Raw genomic sequence first — 20922 nt, forward strand, 5'->3', positions numbered from 1 at the left:
GAGAATAGAACTCCTAACCCTTCAAAAAAAACTACACCTTTAACTGAAAGCAACTGTAGGAAATGAGGTAAGTGTGTAATGTGAGGGCTCTATAACGTCTGGAGATTTTCAGAGAGAAATAAGTGTCAGACACATTGTTATCACCTCTCTTTATGGCATTACACAAGGGAAAGCAGCTGCTTGTGTATGTACGTAAGCATGTCTGAGTAAGTGTGTGTACTTAAAGCCACCCTCTATAAATCGATGTCAAATCACGGTAAAGGCTATATATGACTTTCAGGCAATTATCACATAGGACGGACACTTATGTAGACATACAGAGTGACTGGGAGTCAATTATCACTGTGTGACCGCTTCATTTTCACTCTTGCTCTGATCTAGCACCTGACATTTCACAGTGTGGGAAGAAATGAAAAAAAGGAGCTACAGGAGGCAATGAAGTATTGGGTAAAGTTCTTTTGCACAATACCACAGTAGTACAACTGCCTTCAATGCTAGAACCCCATCTGTAGGTCTTTCATCATATATTCAACCCTTTGACAAGAGAATTTCTCAGAGACCAAAAGTGAGGTTCACAATAAAGTGGTGAGTTAAATTTTTAGCTGAACCACAACAGTGGCACCAGCCTTATAATTGTGAATGTCCCTGACCTTTTGTTAGAGGGTGAAATCAATGTTAAAGACCCCTTTCCCACCGAAATTAGAGGGTATAAACAGGTTTTATTAAACATGGGTAAAGCCACTAATAAAAGCCGGTTTACCCCTTTCGACTGCCTATCGAGTTTGCCTTTCTGTTTGGACTTTACACACACAACTGCACGAGCACAGAACGCCCATCAGGCCACAGTGTCCATTTACACAGCTGGTCCTGGGCAGGTATTGAGATGTAAATGTAGTAGTCAGTGAGGTGTGGAGCCCATTAGAGAACACTACGTCTACTCACAGAACCAGGGTTACAGTGCGCAAACCTCACACCTATCCCTCTTACCTTTGTTGTCTTGCAGCGTAAGAATCACACACTGGCTGGGACTGTAGCACAATACTGACAGCATCACTACCAGCGGCCAACATGGAGCAGACAACATAAAAAATGCAGCTTTATGAAAGAAAGGAAAAAATTCTGCAATGTGAAGTTCCTGTGACAAATCCATCTTGGTATGAGTACGTGGATATATCATCCCCCACTGCTGTATAAACAATCAACTTCCCTCTGGTTAGGAAGCCATAAAAAGATCAAAACTACTCCCTCAAGAGTTAAAAAATTCCATGTCTGTGGCACCTTTATAAATCCAGCACTGAGTAGAATCTTATAGTAGGATTTTTATAATTCTACTGAGGCCAGCGAGAGAAACAGTGGTGAAAAGGCAACACAATGAGGCCTGTCTGGTCAAAGACTGTTTGTTCTTAGAGATTCTGGACACACACACACGCACACACACACACACACACACACACACTGTTAGCCTGTCAGCAGAGGGATGAAGCAGGGCAACAGGGTTATTGATTTCTGCTTGTTGTTGTTTGGAAGGCTAGGTTGTCATAGCGCTTCTCCAGATGATGTCCAGATAGACTGCACACAGCAACAACAAGAGCCATTTAATCTGGAGCAGATTTTCAGGCAATAGCAACACTTTCAAAGGTTAAACCTACTGCTGGCCCTAATGTAATCAAGGGAGTTTGTACTGGGATCTGCTGAGGCAGAAAATTTTTTTCCAATAATTGCAAATGTACGGTTCTTCTTTTTTTCATCTTTTATGTGAAATGATGAGGTGAATCCAAAGAATAATAGTCAAACATTATCTATTCTCACAGGTCCTACTTGGACTTAGACTTGGCATTAACAGGTGATCTCATTGTAAGTGGACCACATTTAGAGATGGAAAATGCGAATGCAAATGTGTCCTGGGCTACAGTAAAGGACTTCTCCTGTCTTATCCCGCCACAGTTTCATCATATAATATATTCAAAATATCTGTTTATACTTCTCACAGTGTTTCACAGTATCAACACTAATCACCACATATTGATTTTCTATTTTTTTTACTGCCTATTTCAAATGGCTAAAACTTTATTTCATTGTAGAGCTGTGAGCAGCACATTGATTTGCTCAGCCCCTCCCTGTCCTGCTCTCTCTATTTCTCTCTCTCGCTCTCTCGCTCTCTCATTCTCTCACAAACACATTGACAGTGTCTGATTGGATAAATACCACAACACATTTGGTCTTACACAGGAATGATGTACATGTTAATTTGCATAGAGAGCGGGGAAGTGGTCACTCGAGATGCAGGTGGCCAGATTATTATCTAGATGTGAACCAAATTCTACAAACGTAGATCATCATAGATCTCAACACCATAAATAAGTCTGATTTTTTTACATAATCATCCAAACATTTTTTTCCTGAGAAATTGACGTGTTTAGGAAAGAAATAAGAAAAAGAAAAAGAAATTCCTGTCTCTGCTTCTTTACCTGGATCAGCACCAAAATGTAATGGGCTCTTCCCATGCTCATGCCCCCTCCCTCCGCCAAGTTTGGTTCAAATCCTGCTAACATACAAACAAACACACAGATGGGAAGAATAGCCTACTTGGCGAAGGAAGGAGCAGGAGTTTCACTGTAATGGGTTACTTGATCAAGCATGTCCTTGTAGGTTGATTTGATGGTTGGCGATGTTTCCATCACAGGTTTTAGATCTTCCAAATATATATTCAAGTGGGCGTCAATGTGCACATAAATAGCTGTCAGTCTATATGTATTAGCTTTGCCAGAGACTGGGGATCTGTCCAGCATGTATCTACTGAATGCTAATAGGCTCTAGTCCCCGATGACCCTGCAAAGGATAAGCAGGTCCAGGGAATGGATGGATCACAGATCAAGAGTCTAAGGATCAGTGGGGGTTGTATATTGCACAGATAGTAAAGCCCTTTGAGGCAAATTTGTGATTCTGAGCTGTGTAAATAAAACTGAATTGATGGATGGATGTATTCAAACCCTGGGTAATCCCTCTGAAAATATATTTGACGGATACACATGAAAGATTAACAGTGGAAATTTTAGCTATACTGCGAAATGATCAATTACATGGGATTGTGCTTGGAGAGGCCATTGGAACAAATTCGACAGGCAGCAACCAGCTGCAGCTCGTATTATAGTTCTGCAGATACACATTAATGTTTCTATAGGTCTATGCAGAAAAGCCTACGATTACCCATAATGGTTTCTGCAGTGACTCGCGAAGGACCCAGCGCAAGCGCCTTCTAAATGTCAACATTGTGTTGTGCAGCCTTGTATGTCAGCTTCTTGTGGGGAGTCAGGGTCAATGTGGACATGTTAACCCTATATTCAAAAGTGACTGGTGAGGAAATGAGAAATCTGGTTTTAATGTGTATCCTGAAGATTTTAAAAGCTACATCACACTTTGTCAGCACTCGCTGCGGATCAACACAGTTGCTGTTCTCTATCAGTTTCTACACTGGATGTGCACTGAACCCAATACAAATTCTCTGCAATGCACTTCGCATACAGTCCAAAGGTAGATGTCCATGTGTTGTTTGATTATAAAGCAGGTCTACGTTCTATATTAATACTGTGAAAGTATCAAAGAGCTCATTCCACAGAGAAATGCACACAGCCTGTATTCAGAAACTGAGCCTGACTTCTGGAACTTTGTGATGTCACAACACAGCAATCACAACCTTTAGCCCAAGCCCCGCCCACCTGGACCCACCATCCTACCCTGCAGAATTTGGTTTCTCTGTGTGTTTACCTGATTGCACCATCCAGTCAACAGCTCCCAAGCTCTGGAATAGGCTCAACAAATGCGAGATCCTTGGACTCTGTGGAACTGAAAACCCATCTGTTCAGACAGGCTTTTAGGTAGCATGTGGTATTTTTGTTTTTCATTGTGAAGCACTTCGTCATTAGTGTCCGGGAAGTGTGCTTTACAAATAAGCTTTGCTTGCTATACCTGAAATCTGCTATATTTATTTGATCACTCAGAAAACAGTCAGCCAATGACTCAGAAACTCTCTTCAGATTGGCTCACCGCCCTGTTGTTGCTAGAGCTCCAATCCTGAGAGAGGAGATGTAAAAATACATGGAGATGGCTTTTGGTTCTTAAAACCACAAATATTTCTTCTTATGGATCAACTTTTCAAATGAAACACAAAGTGTAAAATATGTGACTTTTAAGTTTGAGGAACTTGAAGAGTAAAAAGTTGCTCCAGAATGCAACACAGTTGAAGTATGAGTGAAGCCGAGCCATTTCACGGCCCATGCAGACAGCAGTAGCCAGTTGGTTAAAATTGCCAGATGTACAGAAGATGGAAGTATGAAAATTTGTGGGCGAATAATATCCTCTGTAGACAATCCAACTGTGACTCCTTAATGGCAGGTGTAAAGGGGCTGCATATACTGGATTGTGTCCCAAAATAAGAATTCAGTCATTATCTACTCACCTGCATGTCTGTCAGAAGGAAATGGCCACCACCATGGCCGAGAGCTGCAGCCAGTGCTCTGCCACTAATGGCTGCAAGATGCTAAAAAAGTTTCCTCAGAAAGTTCCAATTTTTGAAATGGATTGTCTGACAATGCAGTGTGACTGCCCTGTAGTGGTTTGGTTTGGCAGAATAATCTCCTTCCTGGTGTGTGTCACTGGGCACCTGTCAGCAGGAAAAATACAGCAGCAGGAAACTCGTTCTTTCCTGAAAATTCAAACTCGTTCTCTCTTAAATAAGTTAAATATAATTGAAGTGTCGTACTGCAATAGGCAACACCGGGCCCCGCAACTACCAATTATTTGTGTCTTCTGTTAGCAGTGTTCAGTGACCCAGTGAAGGATTCTGTAGATGTTTTCAAATTATTTTTCTGCATTTCATAACCTTATATACACTGTACCTAAACCATATATGTGTATGTGTGTGTGTGTGTGTGCGTCTGTGTGTGTGTGTGTGTGTGTGTGTGTGTGTGTGTGTAAAAAGAGTCGAGAGAGTCGAAATCTGTTTGCATTCAGTTGAGACATAAGTGGAAAAAGCCAACCAGCATCACTTTTATAGATCCTGAAACTTGATTCTTCACTGCACATCTACAGTACTAATGGGATGAGCCATTGATACTGTCATTCATTTCAGCAGGACTCATTCTGCCCATACATGACCTTTACAATTTTATGGTGCTCTGTAAGGAGCCATCATTTCAGTTCTTTCACACTCAAAATGTCACAACTCACTGTAAATGTGTTCTTAATGCTCTTTTGAGAACCTGAAAAATGCAACTTCTACTTTGAAATAAAAAAGAACATAACACTTTTAAAGGCTCCATGATGTATAAAGTGAGACTTCCATGTGTTGTTTGATTACAAAGCAGGTCTAGGTTCTATATTAATACTGTGAAAGTATCAAAGCCTCAGTCCACAGAGAAATGCACACAGCCTGTATTCAGAAACTGAGCCTTAAAACCAGCTGTCAGGACTTCTGGAACTTTGTGATGTCACAACAAAGCAGTCACCACCATCAGCCACGCCCCAAGCTCCACCCACCTGAACCCACCCATCCAACCCTGCAGGATTTGATTTGAGTGTTTAAGAAAAATGCTATATTTGATGGATCAACACTTCAAATAAAACACAGGGAAAGTGTAAAATATCTTTTTATATAATTTTTTTTAATTCATTTTAAATTTGATGTTTTTGGAGAAGACATCTGTCCTGCATCTGTCCTGCAAATCTCCTGCTAAAATTGGAAAATTGGAAATTGGAAATTATCAAACAAAAAAAATTTAATTGGTGGATACAAAATTGACTTGAGACAGTTTCTTCATATTTGCATTAAATTCAGGTTAAAATATGGGACTTTTGAGGATTTAAAAAAAAATGTCTGGTGCTACATCTCACCAGTGGGCAATGAATCAACATGTATGTTTGGACAATGTCACAGTCACTTTATTTGAAAGCAGAAAAACGTTGTACAAGTTAATTTAAGTCACGCTTTCCGTTCTTAGAACCTAGTGGGGGAGTGGGGCACAAAGCAACATTAACCTGTCATGTTTCTGTCTATCTGACAAATGTGAGTCCAAGAGTCTGCAGACCTGAGTGGGAAACTGCAGAGTTCATCACTTTCAGTCCTCTCCTTTCAGTGCCTACCTGCTCCTGAGAAAAAGATCTGGCTCTTTAGCTGCTAAACGATCCACTATGTTCAGCTGCTGGTTGCTATGTGTCTGTGTTCAGTAGGTTTATCAGGGCTTTTTCTTCTTCCTGTTGCTGCTGGAAATTACGTTGAAATTGAACCTTAACTGTACAGCTGTCGACTATAATCCTGACCCTGGGCTTCAAGATGCTAAAATGCTTCACAGAGCTGCGAGGAACTGCAGAGTTCATCACTTTGAGCTTTCGTATTACACAGAGCTGAGTCATCTGACCCGCTGTTAAAAGGTTCACTGTGCAGTTTCTGACCTCTACTGCTTTTTTACATCTTTTTTCTATGAGTGGGTCCTCCTATTGTTTGTCTCCAATGTCTCATGCGCATATGTACAATGATGCACATACACATGTGCAAGTAATACGGTACAGACTCCTGACAATGGTTTTAAGCTATTCCCCAAGATATTCAGAAATGCAGTAACAAAAGAAGGGAAACAGAAAACTGAAAGCTGGCAGACATGGAGGAAAACAATGCTGGATTAAAAAGACTTCAGCTTTGAAAATGTTTCATGAGGCCAGAGATGCATTCAACACGTTTGTGAGACTTCAGGGATGCACATCTTAGAAATGCATTTTGGTGAGTAACAGTGAATGTAAACTTTTATTTGATTACAGGAAAACTCCACTGGGCTCCTTCATTACAATAATACTGATAAGAGCAACTTAATGTACAGTCCATGAATGAAAGTCTGATGTATTTTCCACTGTTTAGACCTGTGTGGGTTTTATTTTGTGAAACAAAGAACACAGTGTGTGTCTGAGGGTAAAACTCATAAGTTTATATTCATAATGCAAACTCGCTGGTGCATTCAAGTGCCCGGAAATAACAGAGTTAATTTATGTGTTTGTTTACTGACCTGGCTCATAGTTATTTGTACTTATTTACTTAATCATTTATTTATCTACTTATTCTTTTGTTCATTTAACATTTATTGGACCAGGAGAAAACTCATTAAGATACATAATGATTTCTGCAAGGGTCCTGGCCAATACAATACAATGAAAATACAATGGTAGGGAAGGAACAAGGGAGACAAAGTAAGAGACGAACATCCGTTTAACTTCTGTCCATGAAGTAATGATGGATATAGTCTCATAACTCCATTCAACTTATTTTAAATTTGAAGAGACTGAAATGAATGAGGCTGAATGAGGTGTGGTTTTACTTTAAGTAGGACTCAGGACAAATATGTAAAGAAACATTAACATTATAAAAAAAATAAATGAAAAAAAATACGTAAAAAAAAACCAACTAAACCTGAACAACCTGTTATCTTTGGACTGATGCTGCTGAAATGAGCAGTGGAAACCACTAAAAATTAAACAGTAAGGAAACAACAGCAATTGATTTAGGTGATCCCAGAGGGTGAAAGAAAGAAAATGGAAATGACAAAAAAGGTAGGGTAAGGGTAAAGGTCATGACTGTGAACTGCGATTGAAAAACACTGACTCTCCACTTTCTGGTCCATATTCTGGCGAGATTTAATGTCACTCACAGCTGGAACTAGAAGGCCAATAAGCATGTGGTGAAAGTGACAGACAAGAGTTCTATTCAAACAACGATATTACATGATGTAATTCTAAACATTTATTACACATTTATCTCCTATTTTACGCATATATTTCTCTATTTTTATTTCTCCGGGGGTCACAAACAATGGGATGTTGTTCTTTAGAGCTGCTCATATAAACATTGGATCAAATGACTGTGAAAGATGAAAGGTGTTGCTTGCAGTGATGCATTACCTGGCTATACAGAGCATTTTAAAGTCTGTCAGTCAGAGATGGGGACACAGGTTTGCAACTTGACTTGAGATTTGGAGACTTGGGACTTTTATTATCTCTACCAATGAGGTAATGTGTTCACCTATGTCTGTTTGTTTATTTGTCAGCAGGATTAAACTAAAAGTAGCGAACTGATTTGCACTGAACTTGGTGGACGGACTGGGCATGGACCAGGGAAGAACTGAGACTGTCCTCCTGTAAAAAATGAGCCCATAGGTCATCTGTGCAGCAAGTTATTATGATTCATAGTTACATTTGTTGCTAGGCGACATCTAGTGGTCGTAGTAATTATGACAGGAGCAAAGGGAAAAGTGCGGTGACGTAGTGTAAAGAGAGACAAAGTCCACGTCAGGAGGAGGTTGTGGTGGATGGATGAATATGACACAGGAGAGAGGTGTTTGATTCCCATGTGAAACTAGCAGTTTATATTGTAACCATGACAACAAAGACTGTGTAATGTTGAGGAAGTACTTAGCTTATTGTGGCCATGACAATTAGGGTCCGGTACACCTGCCGCCGCAGGGGCGCTATTTCAGGAGAGAATCCTATGGGTCGTGTCAGAGAGTTGAAAAAAAACAACCTATATGTTTGTTCAGGAGGAGGACTTGTTGGAAGAACCCATTACATTATCAGGCAGATCCAGATTATTTACTATGACAGTGATTGTTTTTCTCTTGTCAGGCACCGAGTTGGTAATCAGGAGGCCAGGCAGGTTGTTGGGTCGCTGCTTCCCCAACAAACTAGGTTTGGTCCTGCACAGCAGCAGACAAGAGCAGATCAGAGTGAGTTCAGCTGGTGCTGAGTCCAGTTTGATAGAATTTAAGCACTAAGCAGAAGAGAACAGGAACCTAGTCTGAGTTCATTTAGGAGGAAAATGTTGCGTAGCTTCATTTTCTGCTCTAATGCGTGTGATCAGCTGAGATCTACAGAATTTTATCAAAGAAAGATCCAATGAATGGAGAAAAACTACCAAAACTAAAATGAATTGGTGTTGCATTTAATGCTGTACTGTCCAGTCTGAACTATAATGTCACACTGTCTATAAGTGACAAAAAAAGAACTACAGCCGTCTGACAGTTGTTCTACTTCATGTATTGCTCTACAAATAATCATAATTAATCAATTCTCTTTACCGCATGATTCTTGTACAGCGTGACACAGGCCGTAGCTTATATGATGGTGTCTCCAGATGGATTATGGTGTCATTCCCGCTCCTCCCCTGGTGTGTGCTGTTTGATATTAGCTCTACTGAGCACATTTCTATTTTTTTTTTTTTTTAATGTTTTTAGCACATTAACATTAAGCAAATGTCTGACGAGCTAAATGTCATTCCCTCCCTTATTATCATGTATAACTTTATAGATAAAGTAGTGATGATGACATGCATGATATTACATGCTTAGATACAATGCTCTTAGCAGACCTGATGAGATGCAGTAGTTGATAAAACACTCATTACAAACATTAGAGACTTGAGACTTGGACTCCAGTTCAAAGACTTGAAAAGGTCCTTATTTTTATTCCTTCACGCAGGCTACAGCAGCCAGAGGCATATTGTTTTTGGGCTGTCTGTCCATACCATTCCCATGGACATGATATCTCAGTAGCACCTTGAGTGAACTTCTTCAAATTTGGCACAAACGTGATGAGATTTTAGTGGTCAAAGGTCAAGGTCAGTGTGACCTCACAAAACACATTTTAGCCATTACTCAATTTTCACACTTCATTCACACAGCAATTGTTACAAAAAATTTCACACAAATGGTTCATATCTTCTATGACTCTGGATAAACAGGGATGTAACCTGGAACTAGTCTGAGTTGAGCAGGCAGACAACTATGAGGAGGTAATTCTATTTTTTTTTTTTAAATGTTTTTAGGACATTAAAAGTAAAGAAACATCTGACAAGCTGAATGTCATCCCCTCCCTTATTATCATACATGACCTTCTAGGTAAAGCAGTGATGATGATGCAGTACATGATTTGAATTTCTTAGCTTTGGCGATGCAGTGTTTTCAGACCTAATGCAGCAGGTAAAAGAGCGCTCATTATAACATTGGAGACTTGAGACTTCACTTGGATTTTTCAGCTGGAAAACAAAATGATTCTTTCTTACATAGATCTTGTTTCCAGCATCAGCTGCCAGCAGCACCAAAGAATGACTGAAAAACACATTTTCATTCTCAAGACACCAAAACAAAAAGTGAGTGAATATTGGAAATGAATGATAATGTTGATCCCTGTTTGTGTGTGTGGGTGTGTGTGTGTGTAAAAATAGGCAACTATTCTAAGGTGATAATATGTCAGTGTTGGGTTTTCACATTGTTATGCTGTCCCCAAGTGGCCACAAAGGTCAGTGAATTCTGTTGTGTTGTAATAAGTTTCGTCTCTGGAGGTTCTAATGAGACCAAGTCTGATTAAAGACAGAACGTCTCCTTCAGTCAGAACAGCGCACAAAGGTCACACACACATGAACACACGTCCAACACAAAGCTCCAACCTAAAGGTTATTGCACATTCACGCTTAATCCTTCACAGTGTGTGTGTGTGTGTGTGTGTGTGTGTGTGTGTGTGTGTGTATTCTTGTGTGTCGACTCTCTGAACTGATTCATCTGGTAAAACAAAGGTTACATTAACAAATATTAAAAGACAAGATTTCTATGTGAAAGCAACTCTCCCACACTTCTCTGGTGTGTGTATCTACACTGGAGGCGTTCAGGCCAACACACAGTCACTGTAGTTACATGTGTAAAACACACAAAAATTGACTTTGGGCATTTATAGGTGTATGATAATGTGAGCTGCTGTGGCCCGTGTGGACAGCTGCATTGACTAAAAGATATCAAGAGTAATCATGGCTGAAAAAATGTCTGTATGGACGTTGGTGTGACAGGAGATTTTCAATACATTAAAGGGGCAATAAAGTTCCTTGTAAAACAAGACTAGGTCAAGACCTAATATAAACTCTGGACAGTCTCTCACGCACAGCACAGTCTCCGTCTGGATCCACAACAGTTTAGTCTTTGTTTACTTCAAGTGCAGAACGTAACAGAGGCAGGTCTTCATGTCTAACTCCCTCTGTTTGATACGTAGAGTTGGTCATAGTCGTTAGTACGAAGCCTCGTTAGCGATGACTTCTCTCTCCCTCCCTCTCTCCTGCTCTCTCTGCGCAGTGTTTCTTATCTTTAGTTCTTCCTCTGCCTCCTTTAGTAATAATGATATATGTAATGAAAGTAGTTTATTTGCTGTAATGGAGGAGATGGTCAGTGTACTGGAAGTGCTCCTCCTCTTCCCTGCAGAGAGCGGCTCGGTAGACTGCTGCACTGCGGCACTCCACTGACCAGTGGTTAAAATATCATCAGTCAGTCAGTCTAATACTGACTTAAATAGGTTGAAGGACTTTGCTACATATTTAATGTGAATTCAGACTGAAAACTGACTTGGTTAAAACAATACAAGGTGGTGGAGAGACATGTTTCATTTATGTTCTGTGAGATAATAAATTACAGTCCAGGATGGACAGTTAGAGTAAGTTTGAAGGCTCATCAGACACCAGACTACAAATAAAAATACAAACTAATGTCCGAAAATTCATGGTTTTTCCTTCAACTGAAATACAACATTACAACAGGAAGCAAAGTTGAACACTTTATAAAGACCACTGAGCTCGAGTGCGAGAGAAAAATTAGCAGGTTATAATTGTTCCTAAAAATGGCAATTACAACTACAAGAATACAACATGTGACTTATGATTCATGACATAACTATTATTTAGTGCTTGAGCTCCTATTATAATACCCCCCCCCCCCACCTATACCTGACCAGATATCTGAAATAAAAACTGGAAACATTTGCAGTTTTCAGCAGTCAATATATGTTTAAAATATCCAATGTTTTTATCTATTAAATGAAAAGGCAGAGATAGGGGAGTCGTGTGGCGTAGTGGTCTAAGCAGGCGCCCCATGTGTAGAGGCCACAGTCCTCGCTGCAGTCGGCCCCGGCTCAAGTCCCGCATCGGACGACCTCCTCTCTCTGCCTCCCCATTTCCTGTCTCTCTCTACTGCACTATCAATAAAGGCATAAAAAGCCCAAAAAATATAAGAAAAGGAGGAGATGCATTTGTTCGTATTTTTGAGACTCATTTCAGTGTAAATCTATAGAAGATAAATATTGCAGGTTATACTATTAAAACAGGGCCATTTATAAAATATGAGATTTTTCACATGTGAAATTCATGTGTTTTTTTCAAATGTGAAATGTGTGGAACATGTGCTTGCACATGAGAAATGTGGTTTTGGAACATGTTTGTGACGTAATGTGTGAAGCAAGTGAAATGTAAATTCCCACATGAAAACCATATATCAAATCACACATGTTTTTTCTGTAAGGGATGTATTTCAGCCAATTATTTTGTTGTAATTGTTATTTTTCTACTTGAATCTTAAACAGTGGGAGCAAAAATGGGACATTGGACAAAATTCCCCAGCTGTAGGAGTTACAACATTCACTTTGTTCACCTGCTGGTTTCATCTGCAGGATCGTTTAGGTGAAACACACACACACACACAAACACACATGCAGACACAAGTGCTGCAGTTTCATCTACATCTCTGAGTAAACAAAGACACAGATTCTGATGATGAATCTCTTCAATAAGAAACTCCCAGCATGCCCTGCTGCATTACTCGGTATCACATCATTTACTATAGGATTTAACAAATATATGAAGTTAGTTAACTGTTCAATAACAATTTCATCAGTAGCCTAAACATTACACAGTAATGCACACGGTCCCTGACAATTAAAAGGTAACTAAACTGAACAATAACATGGCAGGATGAAAGATCTACTAAATATATGATGCCGCTCAGTCATACCAGTGTCACCTTTCATCACCTTTCATATTTGCAGCTAATTTCTTACAAATCTTGCACAGTATAAATGTAGTAAAATTACCTCTCTTCTAACTTAACTATTGCTGTGGTTTGTGGTGCACACATACTGTAGATTCTCCAGACAGTCAACAGAACTGGGATTGGAAATAAACAGAAAGCAGCTGTTTCTAAAATGAAAATGTGCAACTGAGCCGACCTGTGTATCTCAGCTCAACCTCAATATTGCGACTCTGAGGTTTAGCAGCAAACATTTTCAGAAATGGAGCTATCACCAAAACGCCTTGTGGCAGCCATTTTACTATGTGCCATAACTGATTTATGTTTTTTTCATCATATCTCCTCAACCAAATATAATTCCCGTAGGCTAATGTAATATATGTACAAATATTGAATTTTCATATATGAAATATAGGCATATATAAAATATAAACATACATGTGAAAATTATATATGAAACTTCTTCGAAATTGGAACTATTTCATATATTGACATATATGTCTAGCCCATACAATTATGTATTTTTATGTATGTATGCTTACACTGTAGACATATGTTACATAAATAAATATATATATGTATATTTATTATATACAGGGTTTCAAAGGTCTGAGACCACTTAAAACTATGTTTAGATGGTCACGGATTACAATGATACCATTTAAACAACATCATCTACAAATAGCGCAGTGGTTAATGGTGAATTCAGTGACATTGTGAGAAGGAAATCACAGTATCTAAAAAGACGTAGGCTGGACGTTATAATATCATGTCTGTTGCATGTATGTTGTGTAGTTTTAAAAGCTTCATTAACCCTAAAATCACAGTGACTGTAAAGAAGATTTACTTCAAGACATCAATTTCAGAAACACGTTTGTTTGTTGTTGTTGTTGTTGTTGTTGTTGTTGTTGTTGAATCGTTACTCCACTGTCTCCCTCACAGCCACAACTTCAGAGTTCAAGGATGGATTGGCTTTGACCACACTGGTCTCCAATTGCTCCAGTCTGTTGGTGATGGCGTATTTGGCCTTTGACAGAGCCATGAAGGCTTATGTGGCATTTAGGACTGGCAAGAGCTTCAGATATATGCCATCCCATGAGACCGCCAAGTGTCTGGGTCCTGACAAATCCAGGGCCCTTCCTGTGATCCATGCCTTCACTGGCTGTGACACATATACAACCAGGGGCAAGAACACAGCATGGGAGACCTGGAATGTGGACGACATGGCAGCATAAGCCTTCATGGCTCTGCTAAAGGCCAGATATGCCATCTCCAACAGACTGAGGTTTGATGGGCCTAAGCCACTGGCGACCATTGTTGTCTCCAAGCCAGTCCATCCTTGAACTCTTAAGTTGTGGCTGCAGGAGAGGCTGCTGGGGGTATTGCACAGTTCACAGCTCTGTGTCTGTTCTTTTGAAGCCAAGTTGTTGAGGTCATATTGAATATTGTTCTACTCTTTACACAGTCATTTTATTTTCAGGGTTAATGAAGCTTTTAAAACTATACAACATACATGCAACAGACATGATATTATAATGTCTAGCCTAGGTTTTCAGAAACTGTAATTTCCCTCTCACAACATCACTGAATTTACCATTAACTGACCATCAGAACATGAGGGTAGACATCAACTTTTCTGTGTTATCAGGTTTGGTTCAGGAGATATTTAAATAACAGTGGTTGCAGGTTAAATATTCATTAAATGTCCAAGATTTCCAGCATGTGTCAGGGGAAGTGAGACATGAATCCCAACGTCTGTAAGTAGACACACACAGTGTGTGTGTATGTGTATGTGTGTGAGACATGAGGCCATGGGTGAAAATCAATAACCGGCCTGGAGGAGCTGCTGATGTTGTATTGTGAGCTGGACTTGAATTTGGACATCAGAGATGCATCAAACAGACTGAGAGAGAGTCAGTGAATATGGAGGCCCAAAGTGGTCAATATTAAACAAATAAATAAAATAAATAATCACATGGATATATTGTGTGAAATATATAAATGATACAATAATTTTTGACACAAAATACATGAATTATTACATTATTAACAAATACAATTTTTGTGAAATATTTTTAGTTTTATTGGAATTAAATTTTTAATTCAGAAAAATTATTATACAAAATGCACAAAAGCGTGTTTTTGATTAAAATGGGGTTTTTCTCCCACTCTTACTTCAGATCACCTTCTATGTTACTGCCCTCTTACCTTTGAGCCAATCACATGCCCCCTCATTCTTAAAATAGCAAGTTCATAAGCTGCTACCAGATTTAGCCAGTTAGCTCCTGTTAGTCAGAGCAACAACAATAGCTTTAGCTGTAGCTAATAAACTTGGATTATTTCTCAGCATAAAAGAGCCAAAAATGATTGATACATTTACATATTTAACGTAATTTATTCATTATATTTATTTGTTTCATAATGTTATCTATTTATCTAATAATGGACACTGGGCTTCCACAGTGAGAGAGACAACACTATGTATATGTGTCATCCAGTCTGATGTTCAGTGTTGAATGATTTAATTCCACTGATGTGGTTCTGCTTGTATCAGGCTGAGTCCATGTCCTGTAAAACCAGGCTGCTCCACTTGTAAAGAGACTGACTCACCAGTGAAAAAGATGTTTGGCACACACTGATCCATGGAAATGGCTGATAACCCAAGGTCTCTGCATACATGACCTTTCTGAGAGTTTACATGGCACCAAACGAGAGAGGGGGGAAGATTGTTTTTGCCCACAGTGGATTCAGCTGGAGACACTTCAGTGGCAGCTGAATCACAAAGAGACGCACCAGAAAATAAAATAAAAAAAACAAAAAACAAGTGGATTCAAAGCAAGTAACTGACTATTACTCCCACTGAAAGATATTTGTTTGTGTGTGTGTGTGTGTGTGTGTGTGTGTGTGTGTGTGTGTGTGTGTGTGTGTGTGTCCGGCGTGTGTGTTAGTCATGTCCTGTTGCATCGCTGTGTTCTTCATAATTTAGCAAGTCTGAGTCCCTGTGCCAGTGACCTAACAATGAATAAGACATGGCTTCCAGGACCACTGTCTCCTTCAGACACCTCCTCTCCCTCTGTGTGTCTGAATATATTCTTTCAGCAACACACCAACACTCTTCTCATCTTTCCTCTGCTCTCATTCTTCTTTTCTTTTTCTCCTTCAGCGTCTTATTGTTATATAATTCTGTAACAAACACTCCCCAAAAACTATTGATGCAAATTCTTAACAACAGGCATCACACTGTGATTTTCTGATGATTAGATATTTGTGTATTGACAAGCGTGAATTAGCTGCAGTATTAGTTTCTCTTTACATTTCCACATACTTCAGTGGTCTTCCTCCTTCATCATCATCAGGTAGCATGTCATGGTTATCTGTCATCTCTGACAATTCACTGTTGACAAAATGTTTTTTCACTCGACACAGACGTGTGTGCGCTCGTGATTCAGCTGTTTGGTCTTAACTGTTCACCTCCATGTCTGTGCCCTCCGTGTCAGAGTATTTAGTATTCATACAAGACCATCTGCTCTATGAGTGAAACAGAGAGCAGCTGAATCCAGGTCAAAGCCCTAAATCATTATTGATTTCCTGATGCAAACCACTTCACTCATGGTCAACTTAGTTAGTTTAGCACAAGGAAACAGAAGAAGACAACATGGCAACATGAAATGAATGAATCAGTGCAATATTTTGTGTGTTGATCCATAAGAAGATATATTTGTGGTTTTAAGAGCCAAAAACCATCTCAATGTAGTTTTACATCTCCTCTCTCAGGCTTCTCTCTGGGGCTCTAGAAACAACAGGTTGGTGAGCCAATCAGAAAAGAGGAGGCTCTGAGCCTGTCTTCTGATTGGAGGACTTATTTCTGAGTGATCTAATAAGATTATTGCAGAAAAACTCTGGGAAACCAAAGCCTGCAAGGTGGGATGGTGGGTCCAGGTGGGCGTGGCTTGGGGCATGACTGTATAGTTCCAGAAGTCTTGACGGCTGGTTTTAAGGCTCAGTTTCTGAATACAGGCTGTGTGCATTTCTCTGTGGACTGAGGCTTTGATACTTTCACAGTATTAATATAGAACCTAGACCTGCTTTATAATCAAACAACACATGGGCATCTGCCTTTATACTGTATGGGACCTTTAACACCAAGCTATGTGTGTTTGCCACCCCTTGTCACAGGTCACACTGACTTGTGAGTAGTTTAGCTAAAGACTTTAATTTTAATTTTAAATTCGTGTGTATTTTACAAGAAAAAGAAAGATTTGTGGAAACTCTTTAAATAGAAATATAATTTGCGTGACTAAGGTCCAGATGATAGAGCAGACTGTCCACAAATTGGTTGGCGGTTCGATCTCCAGCTCCTACTGTGTACCTGTCCAAGTGTCCTCAGGCAGGATAATGAGCCATGAATTGCTTCTGATTGGTCAGGCCTTGCAGTTTGGCTTGCTGTCATCTATTCAAATCCCTGTATAAATGCTACCAATTTACCTTTTGATTTTGCAGCAGAAGTCTTTTTTTCCACTTTCCTAACTCCTTAATTATCTCACAACCTCTCAGCTTTGCAACTTCATAAAGGGTCCCCACCCCCAAGCTGGGAACTGGGGCTCTAAGGTTCCATTAACACCAAGTCTGAGGTGAGATAAAGCAGGTAACAAAGGAATAAATTAACAAACTTTAAAAATACAAACAAAGCTAACTGATCATTCATCTAACTAATCATTCATGATCTAACAGATCATTCATCTGTGTCTGGTGTATGCAGGGAGAGGGTGCACTGGCATACAAGCAGACCTGTACGCTGTTGAAAACATGCACTGTATTCTGAGTTGGACTGAGCGGGAAATATAGAGTTTTCATTTTCTATCAATATACTTTTTTTTTAAATCTTTTTTTTTTGTTTCAAATACAGCTTGGATCAAAGGGAAATCACAGCATATCATGACATTGCTATGCATTTTTCAAAACTGTCAACTAGAGCATTACGTTGTTTCCATCTGCTGAAACATGAGACAGAGAAGCATCTGAATTCAATCATGCCAGGACCAGAAAAGATAAAACAAGAAATCTTTTTTGATAAATCTCAGGTGCATAGTATCAGGTTATGATTTCTACTGACTCCACACTGTTTAATAGCATGCATACTGCAGGGACAACAACTACAACGCAAACCACACCGTGACATCCTTGAGTTTTGGATTCTGGTGCAGGGGCTATAATGTTAATGTCACAGTGGTGAATTTATTTTGGAAGGGCTTCAAAAAAAGTAAAAAAAAAAAAAAAAAAAAAAAAAAAAAAACAAAGGAAAAAAAAAAAGTAGTGGAACCCATAAGATTCAGTGTGGTTAAATTGTAATGTCTGACCGCACGACACTACAAAACACTGAGTCAGATCTGTGCACACACAGAGCTTCATGCAGACAGCCGTCTCTCTCTTCACCTGTCTACTGGTCCTCCCCGTGTCTGTCTCTGTTTTTCCTTCCTTTGCGGTGTCAGAGCCTTATGACTCCGGGCTTCTGGGTCTAAATTGCTTCTACAACAGGAAATGAATAGGCGCTCCCGCATTTATATTAATAACTTTATCAGTATTCACGAATCACAGCAGCCATCTCTCATTCATTTAAAAAAGTGTCATTTGCATCATGGATGTGCGCTGGATGCCGACGTCCTTGAGAGAAAGCTCTGGAAGCTACAGTCATCCATTCATTCAGTCTTTCATTCATTCAGTTCCATCTTTATTTTACCTGTGTGTTTTTTGATTTTTTTTGTTTTTTTGGTTTTACCCCCAAAAAGTTAAGATAAAAAACAAAAAAATAATAATAATTTAATTTAATTTAATTACTGTCATTGCGAAGTCAATATAAAGTTGGACTTAACATAATAAAAACAATAATAATAATAAGTATAAGTACTACCATGTAGAAGAAGAATTAGTTTAAACACCGAACAGGACAGTTTAAAAAATCCAGAGAAATTCAGTTTAAACTGATACAAATCAGAAAACACGTCCTTACATTTCAGGAGCTGGAGACTTTGCAAACTGTTGTCAATCAATCAATCAATAAGTCTGTTGATCAGTTGAGTTATTGACGAATTATAAATGTATCTCCAAAAGAAAAAAAAGAGATAAATTTAGATCTTGACTTAAAGTAGAATTAGAAGCTTTCAGAGCTCTCAGGAGCCTAAAGGTTGATACGCAAACCACAAAACAGCATTGTCCATGGTTCATCTGGGCTGAGGACCTTTGTTGAGATAATATACAGGAAGGAAAAAGGTTTATCTTTTAAATCTGCTGTATTGCCATTAAGAAGACAGCGCCATATGTTTTCCTCTTAACTGGCATGATGTGTGATTTTAGAGCACACTGGCATTCAGGAATCAGAGGCTGTTAATCTGCATCTCTCCGGCTCTGTAGCGGCTCTGTGACTGCCTGCTGTCGGCGTAAAGGTGGAACTTTTATAGACAACGGTGACACAGAATTAAAAGTGCAACACTTGCGCGCTGAAAAGCCTGTGAGAAAGGGGCTAATGAGGGAACGACACATTTTGAGCAGCTGCTATTTTCTCATTGGAGAAGTTGGAGTGTAATGTAAACAACTGACTGGAGGGATTTCATTCATGTTTAATTGAACAGCGTTGCCTTTTTCTTTCCATTTATTCCACATTAATTGATGACTTTCTTGATAGTGAAGGTTGATTTCTGGAAATGGCAGAGTCGACATTTCAAACTTTCTTGCAGGTTTGCCTGAATCGGTTTCAAAGTTATCCATGTCTTTTCTATAACAACAGACAACAGTTCTTATTATTCTAAGGGTCAGACACAGTTTTGTGTCTGTTGGCAGCCAAAAGCTGAAAAATACTGAGCATTGTTGTGTCCTCTGGAAACTACTTGCAGCATGTTTCTACACACAACACAGTGTGTATTTGAAAAACGATAACCCTGATTAGAATAAACCTGCCAGATGGAACCCTCAGTATCTAATTATTAAATAAAACAGCTACTCCACAGCTTCTAGAGGATTCGCCTGCACCATAGACCTGACTTCCCAGGATGGTTTCCAGTTTCTGCTTTCTTTTCTTTTCTTTTTTTTTTTGCTTCTTCTAAATGCTTTAAAATATGGTGTTTAATATGGTTGTATATTGTCATTTTAAAGTTTTTCACTGGACACCTGCATTTTTGTTCATTTGCAGCTCCACAAAAGAAAGAAATAATGGAAATAATAGAAAAAAGAATGAGAAAGATGGAGGAATATGAATATTAATATACGAGAAGGTGAAGGACTGTGAGGCGCACCTCCTGAGGTGAAGTTATATCCCTTTAGTTTTCCTCCCTTCCTTCATACCAGTAAGCTTCATCTTCTATTCAGTAAACCTTCTGCTCTTCACCTCCAGGTTTTGATGAGCCCAGTTCTGTGGAAAGCGACCTGCGTCTGTCTCCTGCTCCTTCATCTTCAGGTTCTCTTTTCCTCTGCAATTCAGTGTAAGATTATATTGTTTTCACCCAGTGACTTTGTGTGTGTCATTGTGGTAAAATATGGTCCTGGAGACACTTACTGTGGCAGGAACTTTACCACAGAGGTGGTTTTGAGTTCATCTGGACAGATTTTATCACCATGATAGCGTCACAACCTGCAAGATACAGTCACAATACTTCACAGGTGGAGTTGAGATCAAAATGAAGACAGGTGTGGTACGAACATCAGCATGCTGACAACCCTAAGGAAAGTTTTGCTGTCTTTTTCTTTGTCTCCCAGAAATAAATAGGCTCTTATTTTGACATGAATGAAGTAATGAATTCTGAACGGTTTCACCTGGATCCCCATTAGGAGTGATACGTAGCAAAAGAATATATCAAGATCTAAGAAATAAATCCTGTCCAGTTGAGAAGAAGAGGAGAAACACACGAGATACAGGAGCTCTGTTGCTGTGCTTACAAACCTTCATTTGATCATAATCACAATTTCAGGTGTGCAGGCTCATTTATAAACAAACCCAATTTTCTGTAGGCTCTTTGTTGCTCCTCTGTTATCTCAAGAGCTGATTATTTCAGACAGGTAA

Source organism: Seriola dumerili, unplaced genomic scaffold, assembly GCF_002260705.1.
Source record: "Seriola dumerili isolate Sdu_G_001 unplaced genomic scaffold, Sdu_1.0 BDQW01000267.1, whole genome shotgun sequence".
NCBI classification, from domain to species: Eukaryota; Metazoa; Chordata; class Actinopteri; order Carangiformes; family Carangidae; genus Seriola; species Seriola dumerili.